The sequence below is a fragment of the Camellia sinensis genome, chromosome 6 (assembly GCF_055761805.1).
Source record: "Camellia sinensis isolate YWXY chromosome 6, ASM5576180v1, whole genome shotgun sequence".
NCBI lineage: Eukaryota > Viridiplantae > Streptophyta > Magnoliopsida > Ericales > Theaceae > Camellia > Camellia sinensis.
Window position 1 is genome coordinate 190,386,638 of NC_138966.1, and position 13,626 is coordinate 190,400,263.

Below are 13,626 nucleotides of genomic sequence, written 5' to 3' on the forward strand. Positions count from 1 at the left end.
TCACTGAAACTTAGCCAGCAAACCTCTGCAGCCATTATTGAGCAACACTCAACACTTGAACTTGAGGAAACCAAACTCATGGCAGAACTTGCCTCTGTTCGGCAAAGAAAGGCTCATCTGCAGCAGCAACATGACCAGCTTAATCAAGAAGCAAGGATGATGCTCTCCCAAATTACACATCGTTCTGCATCAATTCAGACAACTAAAGCTGAGTTAGACCAAGCCCAAGCCATGCTGGCAGATGCTCAATCAGAATGGGGTGTTCTAGCCATTCTGTTCCCCAAATCCTAGGCTACTTTATATATGCATTCTTTTGTATTGCATAGCTAGGAATGATTTGGAAAGCTAGGAATGATTGCCTTTTTAATGAGAAGATTGTTGATGGCCCTGAATTGGCTGAGATGGTGAAAGTGAGGGTTGCACTTTGGTGTAAGCAAAGTTATAAAGGCCTACAGTATTCAGTGGAGGACATTGTCAATAATCTGGATAGGATCAAAGCCTGATTGAGGGGGTGGTGTTTGGTGTTTTTTGCAAATAGGGTGCAGGATTTTGGTCAATCTGTGCTATGCTGATGGAAGCAAGGGAAAGTGGGTGTATACCTGGTATTAGCAGATTTTCTTGGTGGCTAATTTTACTCTGCTGTACTTCAATTTTGCTATGCTTTGCATTATTTTTGGGTTATTGCTCTGCCTTAGTTTATGGGGTCAAGCATGCTCATTTCTGGTTGCTGCTCTGCTGTGCTTCAACTCTGCTCTGCTATATATGTACTCTGCTGCTGCTATATGGGATAAAGGAATAGGCTTAAGTTTGCTGCTGCATATTGGCCTTTTTGCAATTGTTGGAATGATGTTTTGGTGTGCTGTATTGAAAGTCTGCTGCTGGATTGGGGAAAGTTATTGGAGGTCTGCTGCTTGCCTTCTTCTAATTGTTGGTCTACTGCTGTAGTTATTTTTTAGTTTTGGAGGTTGAAGGATCAGGCTCAAGTCTCAATGGTGGCTGCTGCTGTGAGGTTTGGATCAGGTCTAATGGATCAGGCTCGTAGCTGGTGTCTGCTGTGATCTGTGTGAATTCAGACTGAAATGGGGTCATACTTGGTAGTGTGATGCAGCAGTATGTCTTTAGGTGATTTCCTGGTTTGGTTATATCCATTCAGCGCAGAAGTGCAGGATCTGGGTTGTGTAACTTGAGTTGTAGGGTTGCAGTGCATGTCATGGTTCTTTTCTGCTGCAGCTCTAGTGTTGGTGGGCTATTGTCTGGAGGTCAAACAGCAGTTCACTGATCTGGAGCTGCTGTCAATGGTTCAAACTGCTACTGTAAACTGCAGATTTGTGATGTTAACTGCAAATTTAAATCCAAACTGCTGCTGTATGTCTTTTGGTGGTTGCTGCTAAGTAGCATATTTGGTCTGTTGTTTCACCTCTGTGTGCTTGTTTCGGTTGTGTGGCTGTTGGTATCTTGTTCATGGTCTGAAGTTGGCCATGGTGTTTGTGGCTGCATTGTGCTCTTCGTCTGAAGCCTGGCTGTATGGTCTCAAGTTTGTTCATGCTGCTTTGGAGTTTCATCTGGTTGTCCTGTTATGCGTTTTTGTGAGGATGGGCTTCGAGTTACATTCTTATTGTTTTCCTTTTGGTTTTATTTCTCTTCGTTGGTCTCTCACCAACTACGAGGTTGGAGCTTTTTTAGCTCCAAGCTCCTCTTTATTGATGTATCATTCACACCTTGTATGTGCTTTTTCATCAATAAAGTTTTTTCTTTTGCCGATAAAATAAAAAAATGAATGTCATTACTCTGTTTTTTAATGGTATGTTGTATGTATTTTTTATTTTTTGTGCAATTTTTCTCCGTTTGTGCATTGTTATGAAGTAATCAACTCCCCTTCAAAGTTTCCCACATGGTTGGATAATTCTTCTTCACATATCTTCTGTTTATATATCTCTTATGTGGTTGGTTACCCTTCCAAGGATTCGTTTATGTAAAGGATGTCATACTTCTTTACACCAGTATATCTGTCATGTACAGATGTTTAGTAGTTTTTATTTAGTATCAAACTCTGCATGTTTAGTGTGTAAAGTCAGTCAGCCAAATATTTCTGAAAATATGTCATCTACAATACACAACTGCCGTAAAACACTTACTTACCGACCGATACACTGGAAACAACTAGGCAGTATGCAACATGACATTGATTGCAGTTTAAAATTTGTGGCACGTTTGCTGTTTAAAATTTGTACTTGCTTGTGCCTGTTCACACGTGGATCAACCACAACATGACATGTGTGAAAGTCAGCGTCAAAGTCCATCAGTTACACATATGAAAGGGGTTTAGTTTAACTGCACGTGAGGGCCCACATGGTGCAGTAGTTAGGAGGATATTGCATGGACTAACTGGGTGGATTGCAGAAACGGTCATTGGCAAACTACAGTGGTTGACCTGAAGACAGGTGGACCCCTGTGGACAAGTGGACCCCTGTTGGTGCATTATAGTCACTGCTATTTGTTTGTTCCGTGGGATTTTTTTTGCTTTGTTTTGGACAAAATCATGGCATTCAAAAAAATTGAACAAACATAATTCATGTGGTAAAAGCGAATAAACATTAGTACTTTTAACTTGCATTGTCTGTTGGACAAATATCACATTGCATTGGACAAACATTACTATATTCATTTGGGAAAATATCACATTGCATTGTTTGTTTTGTACCCATAACATTGGAATTATGTGTATCACATTACGTACAGGCCACGATAAAAGCAAACAAATATTACTACTTTCCCTCGTTTGTTCCAGTCCCAAACATTGGAATTATGTGTACAATCAATACGCGTGGGAAATTAGTATTATCACAGCTGCGACCTAAAAAGTTGTCACGACAAACTGATGCAGTAATCCAGTTGTGGTTGGGCATCGAAATTACTCTCGTACTGGCAGGCCATGATAAAATCGCTGCCATATTTGTTGTAATTGCAATCAATCACATGTGCGAAGGATACTCGCTGATCTTTGTATTGTTCACATCCATAACAAAGTCAAGCACCAACTTCCGACGCACAGAAGGATGAAACTATGTACAGAAAGCGAATAACACAAATCAGGTACAGTTATAATGGTAGGAAATAAACGGATTTATTTCGCAATTGGAAATTAAGCCGTAGAATGTACCTTGTGTGGACCACTGGGTATATCAGGCCGCTGCATGTACTTGATCACAAACATCCCACAGTCGAAAGTGCTACAAATGAAATGTAACATTCAGTTTCTCATAAAATATTAGCAGGCTCATTAAATGAGTGATTCAGGAGTCAAGTCAATGTGGCGCAGGGTTTGTGGATTACTCGTCTAGCTGTTGTAATGGCCTTTGTACTAACATGCGGACGTCAAAGGTACGCACGTGTACAACATATTCATTTCCAAACTGTAGTTGCAGTAAGTAATGCATTGTTTGAACCTGTTGCAGAATGAGACAGTTAGTTTATGTGCAGGATGTGACAGTGTGGAAGTAGATTTGTGAAATTCAGCACGACATACCAACATTTTTGCCGCGTTCAGCTTGTTGGTGTCCAGTGTGGCGGATGCCAATGAGTCAAATAGGTACGCCACACGGTCTACCATATCTTTTTTTAGGCACAACCAATGTACTCCTCTATAATTGAAAGGCATGTAAATCTACACACAAACACAAGTGAAGACATTGTTTAGAGGGCATGCGAACATGTACGCACTTTCATATTTACATTGACATTCATGTAAATGGGATCGACATTCATGTTACCGACGTTCATATTAAATCTACTCGCTTCAATGGGATGGACATTCATATTACCTTCTGACATGCATCAAGTACCCCAGTATATCTGTCATGTCCAAAATATGATTTGACGATATTTTCATGGTTCAAAGGTTGAGTTTTTTTTATTTAGTATCAAAGTCTGCATGTTTGGTGTGTAAAGTTCAGTCAACCAAAGTTTTCTGAAAATATGTCTTCTACAATACACAACCGACCTAAAACACTTACTTACCGATAGATATACTGGAAAAAATCACGCAGTATGCCTCTTGTCTTTGTGTACTTGCCGCTGTCCGTTAGTCAATTGAACCGCGACCAAGTTGATTGGCTGGAACATTGCAACACATGAGGCAACTTGCAAAATAAGGTTTGCAATTTGTTTAAATGTAATACGAAATAACAATGTTCGTACATGGAAATGTCCCATCATGCAAATATAGTGGAAATAACATTGTCAGATGCCAGGACTTACCGTGTCGGATAGCCATGCCCCTGGTTTAAGTGTGCGCATGTCATGTCGCGTAGCACATTCGCAAGGCATTTGATGAAGATTCATAGACACGACAATGTCCCTACATTAAACGTATACATGAACCAGTAAGAAGCAACCTACAGCCTAGTATAACTTAAACGTATCTGGCTTAACTCTACAACATAAGATTAGTTTTTTCTGTTGTACAACTATGGCAGATATTCCTGATTCTACTAGGCTCCAATCCAATTAAGATTAGTTTTAAGTTTTGAAAAAACAAAAGTAAAAGGAAAAAGTTTTACATATTACAACTTATGACATGTCCAATAGTATTTGTTAAAATAATATGTGAAAATTGAAATGCTCATTTACAGGTGAGCAAGTTAAAAAAAAAAAATACATGTTTTTTACAAACTGGAGCTAACAATATCCCAAAATGATCAAAATGAAAAATGTAAGCAGACTAGAAGAAAATAGCTAGGGAAAATTGCACTTCATTATAAGTTTTCAAAAAATTTTGCAAATCATTGGTAAACTTTATTAAGTTTCATAATTAAAATTATAAAGTTTTCCAAGAATTTGTAAATATTTTGTGAAAATATCAGTGATTTGCAATTTTCCCAATAGCTACATGTGTGCATGATAAGACCAATAGAAGAAAACTTCAGATAGGAAATTTAGCCAGTGATCTTTCCCTAGGCCACTGCATTAAATTCAGAGAAAATCCTACATACGACATGGATAAACCCATCATAAACCCATCAAAATCATACATAATGAAAAATTAAAGCACTGATAGCTACAAAAATCAAATAAACATAGCACGACAAATGAAAATTGTGGAATTCAAACTTATTTCACAAATACTACGGAACAGGTTAATTGCGAGTACTAAACTCATCCGTACCTTTCATTTTTTCTGTCGTCAAGTACAGAGTCAACAACTTTCTGTTCAGCTGCTGATAAAACCTCTCTGCTCTCCAGTGTCATCAAGTCCTTCTATCAATATAAATAATCAAGTAACATCAACTCCTCCTATTAATATAAATAGTTAACTAACTGAACACTGTTCAGAAAAGTAATTTACAACATACATAACACATCCTTATGCATCTAAAATTGGTGAAGCGATGTCTAACCTCTGAACGGAACCGCTTCTCCAACCTGTGCAGCTTGGACAGGACTTTGTCTGAAATCTGTAAGACAATTGTACAACATTTGTTACTGCAAACTTGCACTACAATGACAACTATTAAAATACAACACAAATAATAGTTTAATTATGATCAGTAATGATGTCGGCATCAATTGGTAATGAAACATACGAAAGGTGAAGTGATGTGGCGACTTGGGAATTTTTTTGCAGTAAGTCGAGTACTTATTTTGCTATCGTTGCACGAATGCATATCCCCTACGTCTGTCGCTCCAACATCTCTTCCTCTTCCTCTTCCTCTTCCCTTTCGTGTGCCTGTTACAATTTGTCCCGCTCCCAATGTTTGGGCAAGCTTATCGGCAGAAGGATGCACATTGTCTGCTTCTCCTCACATTGGTGGTAGGGTTTGCAAATCATCAAAGGAAGATAAACTCTCTTTTGCAACGTTCTTCATGGCCAGAAACTGAACCGAAAGAGATTTGCTTTCTTCGCTTGCGTATGTTTCCTCCAAGACAAGGCCACGGTTGCTGTGCGTGTCCCTAACTTCTTGGATGGTACACAACTGTCCAACGTGCATATCAATTATCTCATTGGACAACATTCCATTCACATTATTGTCCTCCCAATCCACCCCCTCTAAATCTTGAACATTACCCTCATTTGGGCTACCATAGTAAGTTAGGAAGACCACGCCGCCATCATGCAACTCGACTCCCACGGTAGGGTCAACACCCTTTTCCTCTACGCGAGGCAATTGTGTTGTTTCCGATAAACCTTCCAGCACTTGCTGCATCATTTGCTTCATTTCAACAATATGTGTCTGTTCATTAAACGGTTGTTTCCCAAACAATATAGCTGCAACTAGTTCGTTCAGCATTCCTTTGAGTTCACTAATGCTGGAGGATATGTTAATGTTACAATTTCTTTGAGTCGACTCCACCTAATCACACAAACACATACATTAACTTACTATGATATTTCATCTTCAAGTAACCTTTGTGAACTGTGTGAAGCATGTGTACTAATTGCTTTTGCTTACCTTTGCATTGTAAACAACTTCCTTCCCTCAGAAATTGACCAACATGTCCCTTATTTCCGCATTGCTGTGAAGCACTTGCTTCATGGTTTCCTTCAGTTCACCAATGTCGGACTCAACCTTGCTCAAATGAACTTCATTAATCCGTGGTTTCTGTTTGTTATTGACATGGTGTGTGTCGATTGCGTCATCAATGTCGTTGCTTTCCGCTATTGTTGGATGAAACTCCACCTAACATAGTTGTCAAATCGGGATTCAAATCATGAATGCAAATGGTAATGTACTGAATCGTTAATCGATCTTAACTATGAATCGTAAAGTTTCGGTCTGCTTTCTAAAGTTGCACACAACGTATGTGTACACACTTTACATATTAAATATATCTAATAAAAATTAATCACTCCATTTGTCTGAAATGAACAAAAAATTTGTTGTAAATGATGCTCATCTGGTGTGGATAAAAACTTTACAGTCAATCCCATGTTTACCACTTTACCTTTTCCCATTTACATAAACAAAGAGAAACTTTCAATTACAAACTAACTAACAATAACTGAATAACAATGTTTTGACATTTGTACAAGGTTAAAAAACCAAAATCTTCAAGCTTTTTAAAAAATCTGACTTCAGGGCTTAACCAAAATTCATTTTGTAACGAAAGTAGTACATAAAATTGAATTTGTAAGGCTACAATATTGTCCACATGGAAACTTCATGTTGTCCCCCCAAAAGTTTGAGTATTTGAGAGTAAATAGGGAGGGACAAACTGAAAATATTACATACGCTAAGGAATGGGTCACTGTTTGTCACTGCTTGTCACTTAGTCATAGGAACACAAATTTAGTTTGTCACTGTTTCCATAGCACAGGTGGGGCAATGCTGTCAAATGTGCACGAATGGGTTGATTACCTCATGTTGCTCCAACATTTGCTTCCTTCCCATACGTCGCCGTGTTTCCCGTATTTCGGCATCACCCCAATTATTTAGCCGAGGGATGGAGCTTGTAGTAGCCGACGTACTCTTATAGGGAGGGGCAAAACGATCCAAGTAAAATAGCTGCATTATAAGAGGGAAAAGATATTTAGTATATAGTTTTGAGCAAAATAATCCGTATTCGTTAACAATGCATACAACTTATAACACAATCATATCTATGTGTTTATGTGTCTCGATGGCAAAATCCCCATGCAGCTTTCCGGTTAAACAGATAAGCTCTTTGTGGTTACAGAAAATGTGGCCCGTGCAAGTATATTTGTCATGCTGTTCAATAACAGGTAAGTTTGTATTTCGCAATGACTGCCATTTTATTGAACCATATGCACAGCAATGGATGAAATATGTAATCAGCATGGTACAAACAAACAACGGTCGATTACGTTACCATTAGAAGGAAAACACATCCAGTTGCCTCGCGCTGACCTTTCATCTTATACTTCCGAACACCTTTGACAGGGAATTATAGTGTCAACTTTGCCCAATTACATGCCCGTATACCGGTCACATCCTTCATGGCATGAACGAATGATAGGCTCAAGGCGGTCATTGTGGTAGGACACAACATGGCCCTCAACATGTACAGCGCAAACTTCTGCCGAAACTCGTCATTCGCACCATCACTCTTAGTCCGATAAACTCTCAACCGGTTCAAAGGAATGATTCCCTTAACAGCTCCAACCTCTTCGTAGATATTGGGATATGCGTCTATTGAACTAGTGAACTACACGTCATGGCCTTCTGACCGTATACCCAATAAGACATGCACTTCCTCACAGGTGAGCCTCAGGTGACGGCCATGAACACTCAACGAACACGTGTCGGGATCGAAGTTCTGTACCAACTATTGGCACAAGTTGTGATCTATACGGGTACACTTTAACCCGAGGAGGCCATCGAACCTAATATCAATGACTGCCTGCTTCTGTGCTTCGTTACACCGGTTCACGATATCAACAATTGCCTTCAACGATATGCGGACTTGCATTTTACTTTGCAATGTTATTAACGTGAACATTAATACAAAAATTTAACCAGCATTGTGTCGATAGCAGGTCCTCCCCAAATGCAGTTACGAAAACATTAGGCACGTAAGTACCTTTGCAGCTTTCTTTGCAACTTCTTCGCCTAGTTCTTTGGCACTTGCCTTAGCCATGTCCTGAAACCTCTTCTTCTCATCACAAGGGAGTTCCTTCCACCTTTCCCCAATATCCTTTCGGCTTTGTAAGTGTTACACCAACGTGACGCACATACAGGACAAATAAGAACTGTAAGTCCAAAATAATTGTCACCATAAGTTGTATCACTCGCAATGTGTGCACATTTTGTGGTATTTACATATGATTGCACATACAAATTACTATTTTGCACACATTTGAATTAAAAACGGACATGGAATTTTACAAATAATCGGAGTTTATAAGAACATGCAATATGACGTCTATGACTGCTGGAAATTGCTGAATGCGACACAATAGAAGCACATGACTGGTGTACGCATGGAATAGAAGTCCATACTTTACTATGACAGCAGTCACGTGTTTCCATCACTGTACTCTACTTACTACATGTCTGCACACTAACCATATTCGGTTCGGGGTTGTCTACTTCTCGTCTTTCCTTGAATTGTTGCTGGCTGCAACCATTGTCAATTTCAGCGTAAGTATATGTTAGATATGGATGGATATATATACATTTATGTACACAAATCGCAACCATTGACATTTACGGACCAATTTGTGACACAAACAAATTTGGTCCCAACTACATAATAATGCATCTGTAATGTCCAATTTTTGTTGCTAAAAATATAATAACCACATAATTTCTGCAACAACAATTATAAATGGTCCAAATTATTTTGGCCCTTACTTTTGGTCTCTAAAATCCTAATTTCTTGCGAGTATAAAGTGAAATTTGCACAGGGGCAAACTATGAGTTGAAGATATGTAATGCACAATTGTGCAAAAATACTATCAGACGTTTATGACGAGAGTGTTCGTACTGTGAGCCGCTTTGAAGGACGCGGATCGAACCTGTAAAAAATAAATGGTCCAACTGGCCGCTTTTGACGAGGGGGCTCGGTAATGTCAACCGTTTTGATTCGTGAACCTTTGCCACTTAGGTTCAATGTTTTCCTTTGCCTGTAACAAATATCAGCGTAAATGAAATTTTATTGAAGGCCAAATTACATCGGAGGTATGTACGTTTTGTGCATTCTATCATCTTCGTCGGTTAACTTTAAAGGCAGTCAATCTTGCCTTGTCATTTCCAAAGTTGTGCCATTTTCGTGAAATTGGTAATGTCGTTTTCCGTTGTCATCGAAAATTATTAACTGAAGTGGTTTAGTATTACTCAGTCAATTAGGGATTTCACAAATTCTCTCCGCAGAATACGCGACATGTGCCGTATATGCACATATTCTGCTAAGAAATGGACAGTTTTAATCCATTACACGAAATTCATGGTGCAATTTGAGGCTATTGCAAATGTGTGAAACACAAATCGCACAACCTCCTGATGACAGTACATACTGCCACAATATGTCATACACGAACAGACCGTGGAATTCAGTACGTACACGAAACATATCCTTGCAAAACTAACTGTATCAAATAGTGAACGACATAAACTCACTGTTGCTTCGCATCGTCTGACATGTCGCCCATATCCAATTACGATAATTCCTGCAAAGAATTTCATGCAAGATTGATAAGGATGCAGAAAAAACGTTACTCCCAAATTGTAACAAAACAAAATTGACTGTTAACAACTTGCAATGAACAGACCATTCAGTCGTACGTACATTGTACGAGTGGTACTTTTCGTTTATTGTTCAAGTACGATATGTTGTCGTTAATTTATGCACATATGGCATGCCACTGTTTTACAAAAATTAATTGCCCATATTTTGTACTCGTTTTATAGTATTCACGACTTCAAGCCAGAAACAACAACCAATACGCACACTTCAAACAGGGTCACATCGGACATTTAACCTAGGAGCACACATACGCAACTTACAATCATGCAGAGAAATAAAAAACCGGCTACACTGCTCAACCAAGACTGTTTGTCACTGTGGAACTCCTCAATGGCAATATCAGTTTGTCACTCGTGTACTTTGTATACCTAATCGTACGTATGGTTTCAATAACCTAAGAAAGAACAGTTTAATAGTTGAGAAATGGTAAGGTCGTGCGAGGGGAACACAGTAGGTCATAATAATAATGTCCTTAATCATGAAAAAATAGACAAACTCACACATGCCCGATAAAATGACTAGTGTTACCGTCGGCGAGCTGGCGCAATCGAAATGGAGAGACAGAGAGAGAGTGTCTTACTGGAGGTGGACAGCAAAACCGAAATGGAGAGAGAATGAGGGACAACAAAGTTGCCGAAATTGTATGTGGGAAATGGAAATGAGTTGGTGAGATTAGAAAGGCTACGCCATGTGGGTCATCAAGAAAAGTACTGCATCTGTGGGATTTCATGGGCGTTGTCTGCCAACTTTGGTTTTTGTTCCAAATTTGGGAGGGAAACAGAAACGTATGTGACACTACGTATTAAGGCCAAGTTTGACAAGTTGGAAAAAAATTAAAACGTCAAAAAGTTACTCAGAAACTTAAAAAGTTGTCACTATTCACCATAAGTCAAAAATTACGGCTGCACAAAATTCAAATTCTAATTTTCCCTTACACAAACTTTTTAATACAACTTTTTAGTACACATTTTTCCATAAACAGTAAAAAAGTTAACCCAATCATCCATATATTTTTACTAAATTTTTTAGTCCAAAAAAAAAAAAATTGCACTTTTTAAGTCCAATTGTTTTTCCTCAATTTTTTAATATAAATAAATGTACTTTTTGACTTTTTGTGAAATATGAGTTTCGTTTGGGTTGTGAAATATGACTTTTTAATATATATATGTATATGTATGCATATATATGTAATAAACAAATGTGTATAATTAATTTCAGTTTCAAAAAAATTGGAGGCGGCAAAAATTTGCAAACAAGTACAAAAAACCCCAACATTATAAAAACATAAAGTTCAGCGACCGGTACAGATATTGTCGTAGTAGACGTCCGGTGTGACTCTCGGTCGGATGTCAGGGAGGGCTTTCTCCCAGCATTTCCCTGCCTCCCCTCCCACGGTAAAAACGGTAGCTACTGTTAACAGGCAATCTAACATTGTACAGTAATTATGGTCAGTAACGTTGCCTTTACCGCTGCACAGAATCAACAAACAAGAAACTTTGTTGGGAAAAATTTAACAGCTGATAGTAACAAATAAAGTAACACATCCATTGTGGATGTAACTAGAATGTTAGCGATAGAATTATAACAAACTACTTATTTACAGCAATAAGTAGTGGATTACTAATAGTTAATTTTGTTTTCACAGATAGGAGTTACAATTAGGGTTGTTGCTGTTTGCTAGTGCTTGTTGGCTTCTAAAGGTAAAACTGTTACATGCAAAACGAGGCGTAAATTTTTTTCGTTCAGGACTGGACATATCGAACGCATAAGTACAAACAAACTGAGACAGCAACTTAATTAATAAGACCATCTCCAACGCTTCACCAAACCTAGCGTCAAATTTGAAATTTGGTGAAAAAAGCACTATTTGGAGCTCCAACGGTTTCACCAAATTGATATCAAATCGAGAATTCACCAAACGTTTCACCACATCGAGGACAGGCTTCGCATTTAACCAAAACACTGTGCATGACCGTTGGGGGAGACCAACCGGTCGACCAACCGACCGGTTGACCAACCGGTCGACCACCAAATGGCTCAAACAGTTCCCAAAAAAGGGTTCGAACAGTTAAAAAAAAAATTTTAACTTACCTGGTCGACCGGCCGGTCAACCAACCGGTCGACCACTAAAAGGTTCAAACAGTTCAAAAAAATTGGTTCAAACAGTTCAAAAAAAAAAAAATCCTCTTACCAGTCGACCAGCCGATCGACCAACCGGTTGTCCCCGGAGTAGATTTGATAAAAGGTGAAGCGTTGGAGACAGTGGTATCAAATTGAGGAAAGTATCATTTTTTCATCAAATTTGATGAAAAAAGAAATTCACCATTGGAGATGCTCTAAGGAAGCACAGTAAGTACATTACATAGGATAACAGGGGCCAAACCAGCAAATCTACGTATATATCGAGTGTATCATAATCCCAACGTATTCTGAATACACAAATATTTGGCATTGCATTAGACAGTGTTGTTCGGCCCGTGGGGGCCATCAGGGGACCCATTTTGATAATCTGAATCATTATATGTGTACAGTTCGTCGAGTACTACATGCCTATGGAAAATCACGTTGATCGAATATCGATAGGTATCTTATCAGAGTAGTTTTCTTTCAACCGTTAACTATAACACCATCCCTTATTTTTATACAAAACTTATTTGATCATATAGTTAGCGATATCCGATGAGCATGATTTTTAATAGACATATAGTACTGGATGAGTTGTACACATTGAACGGTTCAGATTGTGAAAACGGGACCTGTGATAAGCTCCCACGGACCGAACAACACTGTCTTGTGTAATTTTGTTGTGCACCCATGTGTACTTTGTACCGGGACAGACCAATCACTCTGTCTTCCATTATTACTTGTAATTTGCATCAAGCAATTTATGTTTTTAAATTTTTTAATTTGTGTGTAGCGGTAACTTTTTAGCTTGTTCAGTAAGTTTTTTTACTTTTTGTCTTCTTGAAGACATGCCAAACCAGCACTAAACCATGACAATATTACTTGTAGTCCCATCACTGTCAGTCCCCTGACTACTAATTCCCTCAGTAACAATCCCACCCCTTATAGTTACCAGTACTATTATTGCTATCTCACAACTACATTTGTTGTCGGTTCAATATTCTCTCGCTGCATGCGTCATGACTAAAGTGGAGATTGGCCTCGTTTGTGAACAGCCTGATTCTTGTAATTTTTGGCTATTTGGGTAACATATGAGCTAGAAAAAACTAGTGGGTTGTTTGGTTTGTTTTTGGGAGAGTTCTTTTTGAAAAAAATTTTGGGGACAGAGTTTACAAATATTTTTGGTTAGTTTGGTTGTATATTTTAAGTGACAAATTTTTTTTGGGAGTTTGAGATGATTTGATATTTTGGGAGAATTGAGTAGATGTGTGTGAGAGAAAAAGTGATTGAGAAGGACAG